This window comes from Scyliorhinus torazame, chromosome 7, assembly GCF_047496885.1.
Source record: "Scyliorhinus torazame isolate Kashiwa2021f chromosome 7, sScyTor2.1, whole genome shotgun sequence".
Classification (NCBI taxonomy): Eukaryota; Metazoa; Chordata; class Chondrichthyes; order Carcharhiniformes; family Scyliorhinidae; genus Scyliorhinus; species Scyliorhinus torazame.
This window is the reverse complement of record NC_092713.1, coordinates 317,301,125-317,320,701: the sequence shown is the minus strand read 5'-3', so window position 1 is coordinate 317,320,701 and position 19,577 is coordinate 317,301,125. Positions and strand designations below refer to the sequence as shown.

The window sequence follows — 19,577 nt, the reverse complement described above, 5'->3', positions numbered from 1 at the left end:
GCAACATTACTAAATTATACTTTCATTAGTACATAACCCGTTACTGCAATAAATGTATAATGTAGTGACTGAATTTGGAATCTTGCCTAAACCAATGATATTGGATAGTTGCTGGTGGTGTTGCTACATATTAAGTGCCTGTAATGTCAGTGCTGAAGCATTATCTGAGAGTGTGGGTTTATTGTATGTCCTGGGCAATTGCCGAGCATAATATCTTTGCGTAGGTTCACTCTCCCTGGCGTAATAATCCATTGATCTGACTAACTTAACCTGTATTTTCATTTCAGCGTGCAAATGTAATGTGGAAAGGCAGTGAATTTCTTCCGTCACCCAGAGAGTAAAGAGCTCTTGATGCTATACTGGGCTTTGCAAGTCACAGTTACATTGAGTTTGCATTGAGTGTCTTTCACAATGTTTCATGGTATCAAATTGTGTTCCAACCAATGGAGTGATTTTGCAGTGTAGTTAATGTTGTCGGAAAGCACAGCAGCCTACTTGCACCCAGTGAGGTTCCATCAATAGCAATGCAATTATGACCAGAGAATCTTGTTTCTTTTGTGTACGATGTTGGCCCAAGGATTGATGTTGGCCAAGACACCAGGAGCAATCCACTGGACTCCTTTGCTAAAAAATTGCCATGCGATCTGTTCCATGCACCTAAGAGGGCAAACGTGACCTTGGGTTTCACCTCTCTTCTGAAGGATTTCACCTCTGACGGGGCAACACCTCGACAGTACTGTGCTGCCGTGTCACCTGGAGTTTGTACGCAAACCCCTGGGTAGGGATTTAATCCCTCAGCCAGAGACTCCAGCTTCCAAGCCATAAGGGTACCCCAAGTCACAGCTTAGACCTTGACAATGTGTGCTGAATATTCCCAAGGATTGTTCTGGGGGACGGGAAAGATAGATTAAAGAACTGGTCACTAAACACTCAGTCAGAAAGAGTTTCCCGGTGGAGAGGTAGAGGGGTGCATTCCGAAGTTGCAGGCAGCACGATTGTCTACTGTGGGGCTATGGGTGTGTAGAGGAAGTGAGAGATGGAGAGTGGAAGAGTGTGAAAGGTGACACAAAATAGCGGAGGCAGCAGAAGGGATGAGGCGGAAAGGTTAGTCAGCAAAGCTCAGAGTGATGGACCTGAAGACCAAGCTGGCATCAGAATGGGCTGCAGAGCGGGAAGCTGACTGGGAAGGTGCTGGAAAAACCACGTGTGGAGCTGACAAAAGCAAGGGTTTCGGCAGCAGGGGTGGGAGTGAGATAGAATGGAGGTGGGTGGTGTTGAGCAGGTCTTGGTGATGTTTGGGAAGTGCGGTGGGTATTAAACACCAGATCAAACATGGTCTCGTTTTGCCTGAGCAGTTCACCAGGGAGATGAACGTGTTGGTGGGAAGCCAGCCTCGTTTACTGAGCTGAATTAGCAGATCCCAGTCAGGGCTGCAAAGGAGGCGTTAGAACCGGGCCTCAGTAACCCCTGGAGCAGCAAAGCTGGCCATTCACCGCATTCCTGATCTCTCGTGACTCTTGCACCCGAGAACAGGTTGTGATGCTTTTTGCAGTTGAATAGCCTGTTGACACTGCCTGTGCAAGCATTTGAGTGAAGTGTAACAAGCTGAAGGTTCTGCAAGGCTGCCTGATTCTCTGTCAGACTGGGCACTGATTTAGGTTTCTGAGGAGAGAGAAGGAAATTGGAGTCAAGAATATTTTACCAGTGAGATGAAAAACAGTAAAACTAAAGATTCAGAAAACCCTCCCCAAAAAAGCTTTAATCTGTATTACAAACTAGAATCGAGGATTGGAATGTTGTATCATTTCTTTTTTTTAAATTTTATTTTGAGAGCCGCCATTTTGACATTGGTGTTGAATTGGTATTGTCGAATTGTGGGAAGCTGCGTCATCTGTTTGCTGGTTTCTACAGTATTTTCAGCAGGGATCTGATGAGGAATAAATAAACCCAGACTGCCAAGAAAAAGTACTCAATCCTGGTTCACTTCTGACTTCAAAAAGGAACTGGATCAATATCTGTCGAGAGCGGGGATTTGGGGGTTTGACGGAGCCCTTGGCCTGACTAATTTACATGGAGGTTTAGAAGACAACACTAAGATTTTGCTGATGGAAAGAGAATCATTGATTGATAGAGTGTGAGTGGTGTGTGAAAAGAGAGGCTCCTCAACACTCGAGCCTTCCTCATGAGGAACGTGGAAGGTGGAGGAATAAGGTGGTTGCAACCAGATGAGGGAAGGGGGTGAGGGGTAATTCTGTGGTTTGTGAGAAGGTGTGGGGTATTGTGGGATATAGTCCGTGACGAACACTAAGTGGGGGAAGAGAGAAGTGAGGCTGCATTTAATCTTTCCAAAGTATTTGCTAACCAAAGTTTGAAAGATCGGCGCCCGTCCTTGTACTTAGGCTGGAGGAAGTAAACACTTTTCTTTCACTTTTCACACTTGCGAAGAGAAACGTGAAATGACCCGGCGAAAGATATATCCTCTGACTGTTAGGATGTGGGGGAAGGTTGAGCTCGAAGCTGTTTGATTTTCTTTTTCTTTTGGGGTGTAACTCTGAGGAGAGAAGAGTGCTCGTTCTGAGGTGCTGGACTTGGTTGTAATCCCGAAGTGCACGCCTTGCAAGTCGGAGACATCTGATTACCTGATACTCTACCTCGTTCTTCACTGCAGGTTGTGGTGTAACCCTTGTCCTTGAAAGACTAGCTCATTTAATGCTGTAAAGGTTGGGGAAATGAGCTGACACCAAATTTTTGGGGTCTCCAGATGTTCAGGTAGATATATGAAATATTATTTTCCACATATAAACACTATGCAAGTCAGCAAATGAGCAGCGATGTATGCAAATACTGCTGATACCCTGCTTTTTAAAGCTACAGGAAACTGGACTTTTCAGTGACGATATCTGTGCCTTGGGACTATGATCAGCTAACTCAGCTCTGCCTATCTTTGTCTACCCTTCTTTACCCTGTCACCCTGGCAACATTCCTCAGTAACACCTCAGATGTGACATGAACATACAAAGCAATGTGATTATTATTAGCATGTGAATATAAAACAGTGAACCGTATTTGATTGGATTCTATTCTTAATTACTTTCCCCTAAACCCCTTTTTTAATTGAAAGTAAATATGACGCAGACATTAATTTTACTCTCATTGATTAGAGAGTAGCCCATCGCCGAAGTAACACCAGTCTGTTAACAGGGAATGATGAGCTCCCGGAATATAATCAATCTTGCCTGTGCGTTTTTTTATTGAGTCCATTGCATCATTGTCAAAAGAAAAAGCTGCGGAATATTTCCTGTTCTGCCAAAAAGAAAGCTGTGTTGCATCCTCCTGAACATGCAGCCCATGTGGTCCGAGCTCTCTCCATCTACCTTAGCAAGCCTAAGAGCAAATGATGACCATTGGAGTGTAGCTTCTCTTGATGCCATTGAGCCAGTATGCATGGTGGATTACTGGAATCTTCTACTTCCACCACATCGAGCAGACTGAAGTTAAATTAGGAAATACCTTCATACAAAGCTTGGTGGAAGTTCAGGACCCTCTGGCCGAGCAGCGATTCTGGATCAATCATTAATTTTAAAACTGTGATTGATCAAAGATATTAAGAGATGCGGGGCAAAGATGGATGTAGGAAGCTGGGTCACATACCAACCAAGATCTCATTGGACGATGGGATGGGCTCGGCTATGATGGCCTTTTCCTGTTTCTATGTTCCTAAGATGGGGCCTCGTCATAAATGACTCACAGCAGAGTTTTTAAAAATAAATTTAGCGTACCCAATTCATTTTTTTCCTAATTAAGGGGCAATTTAGCGTGTTCAATCCACCTACCTTGCGCATCTTTTTAGGTTGTGGGGGCGAAACCCAAAGCGAATGTGCAAACTCCACACGAACAGTGACCCAGAGCCGGGATCGAACCTGGGACCTCAGCGCTGTGAGGCAGCAGTGCCAACCCACTGCGCCACAGTGCTGCCCGACTCACAACTGTAAGAAATAAAGGCGTGCACTTATATAATGCTTGTCACAACCACAGGATTCCCTAAAGTGCTCTATGACCATGAAATACTTCTGAGGTACCACCACTGTTGGAAGCATACTCAAATCCCTTGCCTGGGGATTGAACCCACAACTGTTTGACTCCAAGGTGACAGCACTGCTATTGGGCCAAGCTGACGCCTGTTTAAACATCATTGATATTTGCTCCATCCTATTGCTTTTGCGTTAATGTCCACTATTGACGTGCTGTTAAATGTGGCAGCTGAAGGCCAAACCCGAATAGATTTTGGCTTCTTTGCAGCTAGATGGTTTCCCATCTGTTTAATATTTGAATATTGTATTTTCCTGTTGGCATTTGAAAAGTAAAGGAAATCTGCATCTGCTGGGGAGGGAGCGCCACACTGTCAGTCGTACAGTTTTTGGATGAGATATGAAAAAGTAACCTGCGGCACGATTTTGGAAAAGGCCTCGGGCATGTGTCCCTCATTACACATCACTGAGAAAAAAGAAACAGATTGTCCAATCTCTGTATCCCTTCATGGATCGTGGGCATCGCTGGCCGGGCCCAGCATTCATTTCCCGTCCCTCGGGCATTGACAAAGAGTCATCTGGACTCGAAACGTCAGCTCTTTTCTCTCCCTACAGATGCTGCCAGACCTGCCGAGATTTTCCAGCATTTTCTCTTTCATTTCCCGTCCTTCATGGCCCTTGAACTGAGCGTCTCGCACGGCCATTTCAGACGGGCGGTTAAAAGCAACCACATTGCTGTGGGTCTGGAGTCACGTGTAGACCAGACCGGGTATGGCTGGCAGATTTCCTTCCCTAAAAGGAGATGAGTGAACCAGCTGGGTTTCTGCAACAATTGATCGTTTCATGGTCACTGTTACTAAGATGAGCTTTAATTTCCAGATTTTACTGAAATAGAATTCCACCATCTACCGTTGTGACATTTGACTCTATTTGACTGGACCCGTAGCCGAGTGACATTAAAACTGTGTCACCATCTTTCCTCGTTATTGCTGTTTGTACACATTGTTTCCTTTGCTGCAAAGTGATACAGTTGTTTAAAGGCACGTCATTGACTGCAAAGCACTTTGGGACTCCTTTTTAAAATAAATTTAGAGTACCCAATTATTTGTTTTCCAATTAAGGGGCAATTTAGCGTGGCCAATCCACCTAATCTGCACATCTTTGGGTTGTGGGGGTGAAACCCACGCAAACACGGGGAGAATGTGCAGACTGCACACGGACAGTGACACGGGGCCGGGATCGAACCTGGGACCTCGGCGCCGTGAGGCAGCAGGGCTAACCCACTGCGCGCTTCCATTTCTGTTGTTCCTTTTCAGGTCATCCTGAAGTTCGCAGTCGTTGAATTTTTTTTTTCAATGTGTTCCCTCGTGTCAGGAAGGAAATGTGATGGCTCATTTGTGCAAAGTTAGGCCCCACAAATTACACTCAGGTTCTAAAGATCACCTATTCTCCTTAAAACCAACCTCTTTGACCAAGTTCTAGTCATCTGTTTTAATATCTCCTTCTGTGGAATGATGTCAAATTTTATTTGAAAGCACTGTGTGAAGAACTTTGGGATGTGTTTTTAAAATAAATTTAGAGTACCCAATTCATTTTTTCCCATTAAGGGGCAATTTAGCGTGGCCAACCCACCTACCCTGTACATCTTTGGGTTGTGGGGGTGAAACCCACGCAGACACGGGGAGAATGTGCAAAATCCACACGGGCAGTGACCCAGGGCCAGGATTCGAACCCGGGTCCTCAGCACTGTAGACAGCAGTGCTAACCACTGTGCCGCATGCCGCCCCTGCACCTTGAGACGCCTGAGGTCGGAAAGTTGCGATATAAATACAAATCTTAGTGAAAGAGAGAATGGAGCAGATGGAGTCTATTGAATTCAAGGCATTCCAGACAAGTGTTCTGATTGTCTTCATATCAAGCCAGCTGAATGTGTGTTGCATACAAAGGATAAACTGCATCGCGCTAATGTTCTTAGCTGGTGTGGCTGAAAGAGTGCCATCTTGGGCCTTACACACTTGTCCAGGAAGAAATATACAAATGCCCTCACCAGACCACTGTACCGTGACCCCCTAATGGACCTTGGTCAGTGCGCAGACTCCCAGGTGTCAGGTCAGGGTTCAATGTGGCTGTCGTGTGTCCAATCACCTGGCAGCATGCGCTACCGCACCCCACTGGGCCAGGATGGAGCAGCACTGGGTGCCTGTGGACGACCATCTCAGCCTCAAACCAATGCCGGCTGAACAAACTCACAGCTGCGGCCATGTATTTTGTTGTGAACAATGTTGCGAGAGATTTTTTTGGAACCTGGAAAACTTCCCTTTCTTTCTGGGCCTTGTTAAAAAGCTCCCCTCGCACCATCAATTACTCGAAAGGGGACAGGGATTCTCAGGGCTTATTTTTCATCCGGAACAGTGGTTCAGATTGAGTGAAGATCTGTGTTGCTGTGCCTTGCCCACTGGATGGGATTTGATAAATGGGATGATTGAATTTCCACCAGGGTGTCCCAGTTAACAGGCTTGCACAGCAAGCAGTTAATGATGATGTGGACACCAGTCCATATGTTGATGCTGCTCTGGGCTTGTTTTCTCTAAACGGGTTGTAATATGTTGGTAAGCAAGACACTTTAACATCTGTTCCTCATAAGTATACGGCTTCACATGAGTGGAGGTGGGGGAGACTTGCACGCAGTAGTAGTTGAGGCTTATGGATGTTTGACAACGGAGTGAAAGAACCTTTAGCAGTTCACCAGACCCCTGTCTTGCTCTGAAAGAGTGTTTTTGTATTCAGCTCTTTCAGACTTTGAGAACGCAATGTGCAGATTATAGCTTGCCCGGGGCAAATGGTAAAGAAATAGTCGGGACCGCTGGTGATGCGTGAAAGCATTTGAGTGACAGTGGAAGTAATTCAGAACTTGATTGCGACATCTTTGTTTTAAAACATGCAGAGCGGTTTTGGCTTTTGAACCTTTTTTTGTTTGTTCGTTACTGTCGGTTTCAGGGTCTTTGACTTTCATGTCCCCCCCCTGTCAATTTTAATGTACTGTGCAATGCCAGGGGGAAGAAATAATTCAGATTATAATCTGGAAATGCATCGCTGGATTCCAATTGAACAGTGCATGTGTAAGAGGACAGGAGTAATGAATTGCTGCCTGGTGTTGTAACTGCTGACCCATTCTGAGGTCATTTGGTGCTCGCCTGTCCATCCCAGATCGCTGTGCATGGCAGTGATGCCTTTATGATTCACTTGTTCTGTTTGTGCATGGTTGATTAGAATTTATTTGTCCCCAGTTTTCTCTCTTGTCCGTCCTCTCCTTAGAGACACGTCTACATCAGTGGCTGGTTCTGGATTGCAGTGTTTAAAAGCTAGTTGGCTGGTTTCTCATGCTCGCAATGCCAAAACAGTAATGGCTACAGAATTGTGAATCCTAGTTACTCTCATGCTGTTGCCAGAACAGGGCAAGTGGTTTTGGCAAACTGAGCTGAAAATATTCGGGTAAAAATCTGCCTTGACTGGCATTGCTTTGGCCACCGCTCAATATTCTTTTCTGTTAAAATGATTGGGGTTAACTATTTGAGGGGTTGTTCAACAAGTGGCTACCATGATGCAGCTGGTTTGCGCTAAGCCAGAATGATTTTCTAACCAATCTACTTTTTGCCTGAGGCTGGTATCATCACTCGCTTCTGCGTCGTTCTTCTATCATTTTGCAATCTCTGCCTCGGCAAACCAACCCCGCCCTCTCCTCCTCCCGCCCCTAACAGCTGGGGTGCTGGTGATACTTCATACCGAGAGCAGACTGTTTCATCAGTGGCCATGCATGGGGGTTGGCTCAACACCAGGGCTGCAGTCAGGAATGAGACCAGTTCCCAAATGGCAGGACCTGGAAACCCAGCCAGTAGACACCGAACCACAGGCTTCTCTCCTGAGCTGTGCTCTCATTGTACAATAGTGCCTTTCCCGTGAGTCACTCTGCCGCACTCCAAATACAGCCTCTTGGTTATTTTACTGATGCGCCCAGTTTCAAACTGTTATTTTCCCCGTAATGGGAGTGATTTGAAACTGTAATGACCAATACCGTTGGAATCGTAAGGGCAACAAAAGTAACTCTAATTTAAAAGACAGAAGTTTAGAGTCTCCAAACTTGTGACTTAAGTGCAGGAAACAAGGGTCTCCCACAAGCAACAGGATAGTTTCACCGGTACAATGCGCAAGTTGAGGCTAATACAAATATTTCTATAGTTCTATAATACAAATATTGTGCTTAAAAATCGATCCCAGTTATTTCTCGCAGTTGATCTCCCTCCATCCAGGTGTGATTGATGGGGGCAATTTCTCCATTGAGATCTCTACTGAGTAGTACTACACTCCTGTATGCTTCACCCAATGCCTGTGTCTATGTATTGACATTGTGTATGTTATATTTTCCCTAATATGTTTTCTCATTTCATGTATGGAACGATCTGTCTGAGCTGTTCGCAGAACAATACTTTTCACTGTACCCCGGTACACCTGACAATAACACAAATCCAAATCCGATTTGTAGCACCTCGAAGTGCAACCTGTAATCTTGACATTTAAGAACGTATCTGTTGACCATGTATCTTCTCAAGTATTGAGTTTCCATTTTTCATGCTAACTGGTGAAGCAGTTCTGCAAGTTTGACAAATCTCTTGACGTTGACAGGAATGCACAGGAATCAGCCACGTTTACAACACCCAGGGAATGATTCAGTTTTATCAGTCCAGCAATAGGAGCTGAGTAACATATTTTGCCCTGGGCATTTTCCGTGGTTGCATTTTCGTCACGGCAGAAGCCTTCTTCTGCTAATTTACCTAAAGGGTAAAATACCTGTTTGCTTTCATGCAGCATGCACCATCTGAGGATTGGTTAGCTCAGTTGGCTGGACGGCTGGCTTACGATGTGGAGCAATGCCAACAGCATGGGTTCAATTCCCCGTACTGGCTGAGGTTATTCATGAAGGCCCCTCCCTCTCAACCTTGCCCCTCACCTGAGGAGTGGTGACCCTAAGGTTAAATCACCGCCAGTCAGCTCTCCCTTGAAAGGTGGGAACAGCCCATGGCGACTTTCATGCAATTTTCCATGGAGCTCCCCCCACTGACAGCACTGCGAGAGTACCTGCACCATGTGGACTTGGGCAGTTTGAGGAGACGGTTCCCTCCCTGCTTCTCCAGGAAAATTAGGGATGAGCAACAAATCTTGCCAGCGACCTTCACATCCCATGAATCAAGAGAAACGAGTCGATATTATGTTGTTGAAGGACATGGTCTTTCGAGCGTGATAGGTGATCGCTGACTGCCTACATTTGGTCCCGTTGCTCAGCTTGGTGTTTGCTATCCGTTCCTAAAACAGTGTCCCTTCCATTTAAGAGGTTTTATTCTCTAACTTTCTTTTTCCTGATTGGAGTATGATTCAATGGGTGCCTGCTGCCTCCCAGTAGCTCACTTAGTGGTCATTTTTCATGGCCTCCAGACTGGGGAGATCTGTGAAGGTCGACTGTCGAACAGGGGAGGACATCACAAACAGGATGGACTTTGCTTCTTTGATAACCGATGGCCACTGTGGAGAGAGGGAATACTGACTGATAAGGAACCGGAATGCTGGTTAAAATTCCTTTTCTGTCCCGACTCAGCCCAGGAGCGCAGAGAACGTGCCCTGCTGCCATACCGATGATAATGCTTGGAAACGAGAGGGAAGAAAAGCCTGAAGTGTATGAGAATGATGGCCGGAGGAGCACCAAGGTCCTTTGAACCTGTCGCGTTTAGCCCAGAATCCACTTAGCTGTGCCAGATAGCCCTGGAACATGCGCCTGAAGAATGGCCATTGGGTGAATTAGTGGAAGACAGCAGGCATCAGCTCTGGTTGTGAAGCTTCATTACCCACCTGGAGTCACGTCATATCCTCAGGAGAAGCAATAAAAACCTAGTCCAATGAAGGAGGGGTACATCTGTCAAGCGTGGCATCCAATCTCTCTTTTTAGTCTCTCGTTTTAGACAATCTAACCCAGGACGCATTGACCCTGATTTATACAGGGGACTCTGCCTCTCGTATAAAGTGGTCCCGCCCCCGGCCCACCCACCGACACGCTCCAGCTCCATCTTGAATACCACCAACATTTGCCACGGTGACCTGTGCTGCTTTAAAAAAAATTCTAGGTCACCAATAATAAATTGCATCACAGAGAAATAATTTAGTGGGCGGGATTTTCCGGCCACACCTGCCCTGGGACGGGAAATTCCAGCTTTGGCTCATTTGTCGAACTCTCTATCCCACCCATGATGATTCCTGCTCACGGGATTAGACCAGTGTGTACAATGAGGAAAGGAAGATGTGGAGCCGAGGGTCGAAGTGTGTAAGTGCCACCTCAACACAGAAGGTGTGTGCAGTTTGGAATGGAGCACACACGGCGAGGTGTATATATATCCCGGTGATATATTTTGGCGAGGATTTATTTGAGTTCCGGAGTCGGGAGGTCATGTTGCAGCTGTACAGAACTCTGGTATGGCCGCATTTGGAGTATTGCGTACAGTTCTGGTCACCGCATTATAGGAAGGACGTGGAGGCTTTGGAGCGGGTGCAGAGGAGATTTACCAGGATGTTGCCTGGTATGGAGGGAAAATCTTATGAGGAAAGGCTGATGGACTTGAGGTTGTTTTCGTTGGAGAGAAGAAGGTTAAGAGGAGACTTAATAGAGGCATACAAAATGATCAGGGGGTTGGATAGGGTGGACAGTGAGAGCCTTCTCCCGCGGATGGATATGGCTGGCACGAGGGGACATAACTTTAAACTGAGGGGTAATAGATATAGGACAGAGGTCAGAGGTAGGTTCTTTACGCAAAGAGTAATGAGGCCGTGGAATGCCCTACCTGCTACAGTAGTGAACTCGCCAACATTGAGGGCATTTAAAAGTTTATTGGATAAACATATGGATGATAATGGCATAGTGTAGGTTAGATGGCTTTTGTTTCGGTGCAACATCGTGGGCCGAAGGGCCTGTACTGCGCTGTATTGTTCTATGTTCTATGAGACATTTTAAAATCCTATTGATGAAATGTAGATGCGATATTGTACTTTCTCCATTGATTTTAGAAAGCCCAATGATTTGGGAAGCTTCACCTGTTGGACTGATTTCCAAACCCTGGTGGATTTATTTGGAAAGGTTAATTTGGCACATTAGTTGAGGATGAAGAGGTCTCTCGAAGATTGCGGAAGGAAGTGTGGGGGAGTGGGTGGGGGGGGGGGGGGGGGGGGGTGGACGTGGAAACACTGATGATATTGTCCCTATAGAGGCCGAAGGTTTCCACTGTGCTGCACCTGATCACCTATTTCGTACCTGAAACCAACCTCCTCGTTGCCAGGTGACTGACACCTGTTACCCGTAATAATCCCACTTCCTGCTTCATTCTGGTGAGAATCATATGGCATGTTTATATCATAGGAGGGGCACCTGGTTGAATATACGCTTGGTCTTGATTCTTATTAAACATGCTTCCACTATTGTTAAACGTTGCAAAGTGCAGTTCAGAAATAATGGCATGTGTATAAACTTGGACAGAGCCCTCATTTTTGTTACAATAAGATTTTTGGCTGTGGGTCCCTCCTACTTTTGGAGATGGGAGGAAAGGAGGTCTCAATGGGACAGTGACCTTAATCACCGGCCGAGGGGCCGGTTACGGGGATAGGGTGGAGGTGTGGGCTTAAGTAGGGTGCTCGTTCCAAGGGCCAGTGCAGACTCAATGGGCCGAATGGCCTCCTTCTGCACTGTAAATTCTATGATTCTATGAGAGCTCAGTTTTCTCAGCATGAGTTGAAGCGAAGAAATAGTAACTTGACTGGAACGGCAATCCCTGGGGCAGGTTTGGAAAGACACCCTTTGCTTCTGCTCATTTTCTGTCGTGTGAACACTGCCGTTCACTGAAGGATGTAAGTTGCACTTTCAAAGGGGTAACGATGGTGTAGTGGCATTGTCACTGGGCGAGTGATCCAGTTACCTCGGGCACGATCCGTGGACCTGGGTTCGAATCCCACCATGGCAGGTGGCTAAGTCTGATTTCCATCAGAAATCTGGAAAAGGGGCAGCACGGCGGCGCAGTGGGTTAGCACTGCTGCCTCACGGCGCCGAGGTCCCAGGTTCGTTCCCGGCTCTGGGCCTCTGTCCGTGCGGAGTTTGCACATTCTTCCCGTGTTTGCGTGGGTATCACCCCCACAACCCAAAGATGTGCAGGGTAGGTGGATTGGCCACACTAAATTGCCCCTTAATTGGAAAAAATGAATTGGGTACTCTAAATTTAAAAAAAAAGAAATCTGGAATTGAAAGTCAAATCATAATATAATAATCTTTAGTGTCACAAGTAGGCTTCCATTAACACTGCAATGAAGTTACCGTGAAATGCCCCTGGTCGCCACATTCCGGCGCCTGTTCGGGTACACGGAGGGGGAATTCAGAATGTCCAAATTATCTAACAGCACGTCTTTTTGGACTTGTGGGAGGAAAGCGGAGCACCCGGAGGAAACCCACGCAGACACGGGGCGAACACCCAGCCAGCAATGCCCAGATCCAGTAAATGCAAAAAGCACTTGACTGCTGGGAATGTTGAGATTGTGAATGGTGCTACATAACTGCAATAAACTCTGGCCTATAGCAATAAAACGATCAAATCAAGTCAGGTTTCAAGTCAGATAAATAGACAATGGGTATCACTGTTTGAGGTGGGGGTTGGGGGGGGGGTTAGTGAGTAACATGGCGTATGTCTCCAATACTACCGGTATCATCTTGGATACAAGTGGTATTCCGATATTAGCAAATGGTTTTCCATGGCAATCTTCCAGTTAGAAATCGGGGCGAAATTCTCCGTAATCGGCGCGATGTCCGCCGACCGGCGCCAAAAGCGGCGCAAATCAGTCCGGCATCGCGCCGCCCTAAAGGTGCGGAATCCTCCGCATCTTGAGGGGCCGAGCCCTAACATTGAGGGGCTAGGCCCGCGCCGGACTGATTTCCGCCCCGCCAGCTGGCGCGGAAATGACATTGCCGGGCGGCGCATGCGCGGGAGCATCAGCGGCCGCTCACGGCATCCCCTCGCATGCGCAGTGGAGGGGGTCTCTTCCGCCTCTGCCATGGTGGAGACCATGGCAAAGGCGGAAGGAAAAGAGTGCCCCCTCCACGCCGACGGGCCAGGCATTCCAGCAGCGGGACTTCGGCCCATTCGGGCCGGAGAATCGCCGGGGGGGGGGGGGCCAGCCAACCGGCGCGGCGCGATTCCCGCCCCCGCCGAATATCTGGTGCCGGAGAATTCGGCAACCGGCGGGGGCGGGATTCACGCCAGCCCCCGGCGATTCTCCGACCCAGCAGGCGGTCGGAGAATTCCACCCCTGGATTCCAGATTAGAATGAAGGAAATAGATGTTATAGGATATGAAAATGTTCCAAAAATTAGTCCAGAAATTAAGATTTGATGGGGTCTTTAAAAGGAGAAATTACAGGGTCTGTCATGCACTATTTTACTACAATAATGTACTTTATTCAAAATCAACAAGCGAGCAGAGAAGATGTCACCTTCTGGAATTTAGGCGGTTAAAGGGTAAATTGATGAAAGATGTTCAGATATTGGGGTGCAGATGGGGTAGACCGGGAGAACATGTTCCCATTAATTGGAGAGTCTAGGATTAGAGGGCATCGTCAAACGTCTAACCTTTCAGGAGAAATTAGGAATAACTTTCGCTCCGTGACTGGATTCTCCAATCGCGACGTTCCCAAACGGGAGCGCGATGCGGCCAGTAGATGCTGGGAGACCCCACTCCTGGGATCTACCCGGCTTGCAACACCTCGTGAGATCTAATGTGATCTGGTGAGGCGTTGTGATGTAAATCCCATCCATTGTGGGCGGGGTCACTTCTGGCAAATCTGCACATTAGAGCAAGGCGTCTAGTCGCAGTTTCCCGAGGCGTTGGGATCTATCCCCTTCGCCTCGGACACCTCGGGCGAGCACCGTTCAGTACTGCTCTCCACAAATGGGACCAGATGGAACGGCATTTGTGGGCACTCTCAGGGGACTGGAGGCCCCTTGGTGCATGCCCTTAGGGCAGGGCGGAACCCTGACACTGCTGGTGCCAGCTGGGCACCCTGGCAGTGTCTGCCTGGCACCCTGGCAGTGTAGAGGTGGCTCCCCAGGGACACTACCAGGGTACCAGGTTGGCACTGCCAATGTGCCAAGCTGGCATTTTTCACGCGGTGGCAATCGGACCGGGACTGCACTGTGCGGGTGTTGGGGGGGATATGCCCGGGGACCCCACCATATTGAGTTGGGGATTGGGGGGGGGTTCACATCGGGCCTCCAGAGATCGGGATGCCAGTTAAAAATGGCATCCCGATCCCTCGCTACACTGAAGAGTTCTGGCGAGTGGAGCTCCTCCATGCAGGAAACAGGACTGTGTGTGGCCTCGACTTCTCATTCCCCGCTGGGGACCCCTATCTAACCCGAGTGCCGTTCAATAGCGTGTTTCTCAACTCTGCAAGCGCTGGGAAACACGTGGCTAAATGCGCTTGCTATGGGATTTGCCATCTGCTTAAACCACGTCCTAAGTGTGGTTAGATAGCGGGGGAAACCCCCAGCAAAACCCGCCACAAATGACACTTCGAAACATTTCCGTTAGAATCGCGCCCCAGGAGTTTGGAACTCTTTCTGGCAAATGCTGATTGATGCTAAACCAATTGCTAAACTTGAATTTGAGATTGAGAGGCTTGTTATCCGAAGGTTGTAACTTGGAATGAGGTCACAGAGCCGGTATGAGAACCAACGCCCAACGGGCTTAATGGCCTTTTCCTATTCCTCGGCACAAGCCCCTGATTAGTGTAGCCCTATGGTTACAGAGGCTGATATGGAAACTTCCGGTATAAATATCAAGGGTAATATTCAACCTCACTGAAATGACATGATGAAAATTGGATGAATTTTGATGTAGGTGGTAGAATCCAATTGGCTAATGACCACACAGTCGAGCAGAAATTTAATCCTATTGACTGGAAATGTTGCTGTAACAGCATTGGCTCAAAAACTATCAACAGGAATTATGCACGCAGTTGTAACATTTTTATAGACTGGAACCAATAGATGTGGGAGAAGAAAATGCTGAAGTCAATGTGGTTTGATGTTATGTTGGATTCCTGTGCGATGCTATTAAGAGGCTTTGGCTCTTGTATGAGGGGAAGCGAGTATCATGAGATATTGTTCCTAAACTTGTTGCTGCTGTCTTCTCCTGGATTCAGGGAGCAGGTCAGGAAACAATTCTTGATGATGCTCTCTGTCTGTTGTGGCAGTCAGCTGATGATGCAGCAAGGGAGAGTTTGGGGAAGAGAATACTGAACCAGACTTCTGTTGGATCTCAATACCACAAGTGTGTCAGGCAATCAACTGCCTCGATGCATTCAAAAAAGTGGGAGCAGTTCAATCTGGTCATTTCATATTTACAAGCGGGCGACACGGTGGCGCAGTGGTTAGCACTGCAGCCTCATGGTGCCGAGGACCCGGGTTCGGGCCCAGTCCCGGGTCACTGTCCGTGTGGAGTTTGCTCAGTCCTCCTGTGTCTGCGTGGATCTCACCCCCACAACTCAAAAAGATGTGCAGGGTAGGTGGACTGGCCACGCTAAATTGCCCCTTAATTGGAAAAACATAATTTGTGTTCTAAATTAAAAGAAAATTATATTCACAAGCACATTATACAACATGAGGGATTCGTATTTAGCATTGACCTGACTCTTGTAACTCTCAAGTTCCTTTACTTCCATTACTGGTGATATAGACCTGCACTTCACACTGTGTTAATTGGATGCTCTCTCCAAGTGCATGTTTGGATAGGATTTGTAGAACAATTTCAGTAACAAGGAATGTATCATAGATCCTCTGGACACCATGTATATTTTTCATACCTTAACCATTATGCTTTGTTGGTGGTAGCGCTTAACTATAGAATTTTGCTGCACAAAAAGAGACCCTTTGGCCCACCATGTCTAAGCGGTCAACAAACATCAGTCTATTCTAATCCTCTTTCCCAGTACTTTCCCGTGCCTTGTATAGCTATGCTGTTTAAAGTGCTCATCAAATGCTTCTTAAACATTGTGAGTGTTCCTGCCTCTACTGCGTCTCTCAGGCAGTGAGTTGGTGATGGATTTGCTGCTTCTTGGCGGATTTTGTGCGCGCACATGTGTCTACAAATTGATGCCATGTTAGTTTGTTCTGATTTGTGATTAAATAGAATGAGAGGGCAGCGGCCTGATGATTCACTCGCTGAGGCCTTATGTTCACGTGTTAATGATCAACTTAAACATCCTCCACTGTGTGTTTTTAAATCTAAATTGTGAAATGTTTGAACGCAGGGGGACTTTGGACACGTACGTGCATTGCAGAAAGTTAATATGCAGGCACGGCAAGCAATTAGGAAAGCAAATAGTCTATCATTAAAAGCAAATTACTGCGGATGCTGGAAATGAGAATTAAAAACGGAAAATGCTGGAAAAGCTGGCAGCATCTGTGGAGCGAGAAACGGGTTAATGCTTCGAGTCCATGTGACCTCTTCAGAGCTTCAAAAAAAAGCAGTCTTACAGACTCGGAACTTTAACTCTGTTTCTCTCGCCACAGACGGTAGGATGGCCATGAAGAACTACTTCGCAAATTTCCAAATCCTACCCCTGCTCTGAAAGTGCACCTGATGACAAGTGGTCATGATGCTCACACAAAAAAAAAAAATTTCCTTGTAATTAAATCACATAAAACCATGACGTTACACATTGTCAATTAAATCTGTACCATGCTGAGTTTATCCAGCATTTTCTGTTTTTATTACATTAAAGCAAATACGATGTTAGCTTCTGTTACAGAGGGATTGGAGTATTGAGAGTAAAGAAGTCTTATTCCAATTGTGCAGGGCATTGGTGAGGCTGTGCCTGGATTTCTTTGTGCGGTTTTAGCCCCCTTATCCAAGGGAGGATATACGTGCCTGAGAGGGCAACGAGAGGGAGGGCAACAAAGGCTCATTAGGTTGGATCCTGGGGTGCAGGGGCTGTCCTATGAGAAGAGATTGAGTGGGCTAAGCCTGTCTTCCCTGGGGTTGAGAAGGTTGAGAGGTGGTCTCTTTGAAAAGCGTTTTTTTTAAAAGGCGCTCACCAGGATAACGCTGGGAAAATGTTCCCCCTCGGGGTGAGATTTAGGGTGCTGAATCACGGTCTCAGAATAAGGAGTTGGCCTTTTCAGACAGCAATGGGGAGAAATCTTTTCTCCCAGAGGGTCGTGAGCCTTTTGAACTCCCTTCCTCAAAATTTGGTGGAAGCAGAGACCTTGAATATTTTTTTTTAATAGCAGAGCTGGATGGCAAAGGGGTGAAAGGTTACTGGCTGTAGGTGGGAATGTGGAGTCGAAGTTACAATGAGAGCAGCCATGATCTTAGTGAACGGCAGGGCAGGCTTAAGGGGCAGAGTGGCCTAGGGCAGCACGGTAGCACAGGGGTTGGCACTGTTGCTTCACGGCACCAGGGTTCCAGGTTCAATTCCGACTAGGGTCACTGTCTCTGTGGAGTCTGCACGGTCTCCCCGTGTCTGCGCAGGTTTCCTCCGGGTGCTCCAGTTTCCTCCCACAAATCCTGAAAGACGTGCTGTTTGGTGAATTGGACGTTCTGAATTCTCCCTCAGTGTACCCGAACAGGCGCCGGAGTGTGGCGACTAGGGGCTTTTCACAGTAATTCATTGCAGTGTTAATGTAAGCCTACTCGTGACAATAATAAAGATTATTATTCTTATTACTCCTCTCAATTCATGTGATCCTATGTGTTCACGCCTCCAACTGCTCTGCCCCATCAGACCACCATTGGCTGTCTATCTTTGTGGACCAATTGGAAATTCTTGGCCATCAGTCAGAAAATCATCCCCCCCCCCTTCAACATCTTTATAATGAATTAAAAAAGGGGTTCAAAGAAAAGGGGATGGGGAGATCCCACAATATTTTTTTGAAATTCCTAATGAGCTTTGCCTTGTCTTGCTCCTGAAGATTAGTCTTTCATTTCTGTGGACTCCAGGACTGAAACTCGAGACCTGTTGTCATTTTAATCATTAAGTCTTGAAATGTCCACTGCCATCCCATGTAACTAAGGCAGACCAAGATCCATGCACTTACCAGCACAATCCTCTCAATACTCCACAGATTTGATCTAGTCTTCTGCTTCCTAATTGTACTACCAAGACAATAATATTACCCAATTTTAAAAGCCATCCAACCTATTAAGGGTAATAATGCCCTGATGCGGTAGTGCTTGTGTGTGTTATGTGTTTCTTTTATCAAACAGATTAACCAATGAAAAGAAATTGTCTTGGAGTGAAAGCCATTACTGCACCGTATAAATAACAATGCATTTTCAATTAGCTGTTTGACCCCAGACTGTTTTGTAACATTAACACCTCCCGCTCAGACAATTGTTTAAATTGTGCACGGGCAGGAATAGATAGCGTGTTCCTAACTTCCTTGTGGAAATGTTTCCAAATGCAATAAGGTGCTGGTGCTTTTGATTAACTTGCTAAAATGTTGGACTCATTTTAATCTTTAAAAAAAATAAATTTAGAGTACCCAATTCATTTTTTCCAATTAAGGGGCAATTTAGCGTGGCCAATCCACCTACCCTGCACATCTTTGGGTTGTGGGGGCGAAACCCACTCAAACACGGGGAGAATGTGCAAACTCCACACGGACAGTGACCCAGAGCCGGGACCGAACCTGGGACCTTGGCGCCGTGAGGCAGCAGTGCTAACCCACTGCGCCACCGTGCTGCCCAACATTTTTATCTTTTTGCCGCACCCCCCCAACGTCTTAGTCTGCTGTGAGGGCAAGAAGTGTGTGCTGGTGTCTACCTCCAGAGGTGCCAGCGGTTTGCGCCTAAATGTGAGTGTCAGCAAGCTGTTGAACTGTGGGGGGCATCATAGCTAAGCCCATTCTTCTCTCAGCATAACGCGTGCACTATCCAGCGACCACAAGGGGTGGAAGTCATCCAATCATCTAGTGCTGACTGTCACAGATGAGAAGAAAATTGTCAACCTTATTGCTTCTGCATCACTTCTGCATGAAATCGGTTAACTGAGCGCAGTCTAGAGTTCAAAGATACGGGGAACCTCTTGCAATGAAGAAGTTCAATTCCTCACTGAACCACTGGAAGTGCAGCAATCTTCCTGTGGAAATCACCGTGACTGATACAATTGATAAATGCTCCACGAGTTGGTGTGGCATCTCTCTCAATATCTGCAGTCGTAACCCTGTCGATGCTGACGGGTCTACATCTGGTTTGAAATCCTGGCCAAGGCAGTTTCACACAGACACACTAATGTGTTCCTGCACTAAAATGGGAAGCAAGCATTTCGAGGTTCATATTGTTGTGTTAATTTTCCCACTCCAACCTCCCTTTTTTTCTGGACACTCCTCCTAATGTGTCTGTTGGCATGTGTAACCCACACCCAATATAGTTAGACCCAGAAGTGATCACGGTAGCACAAGTGGATCGCACT

The 19,577-nt window shown here is 46.8% G+C and overlaps 1 protein-coding gene across 13 annotated transcripts in view; it reads left to right on the top strand.

Moving 5' to 3' along the window:
* LOC140427207 (protocadherin-1-like) overlaps window positions 1-19,577 on the top strand; it is a 577,095-nt gene that overhangs the window by 7,274 nt on the left and 550,244 nt on the right. The gene's annotated exons all lie outside the window — the stretch shown is intronic.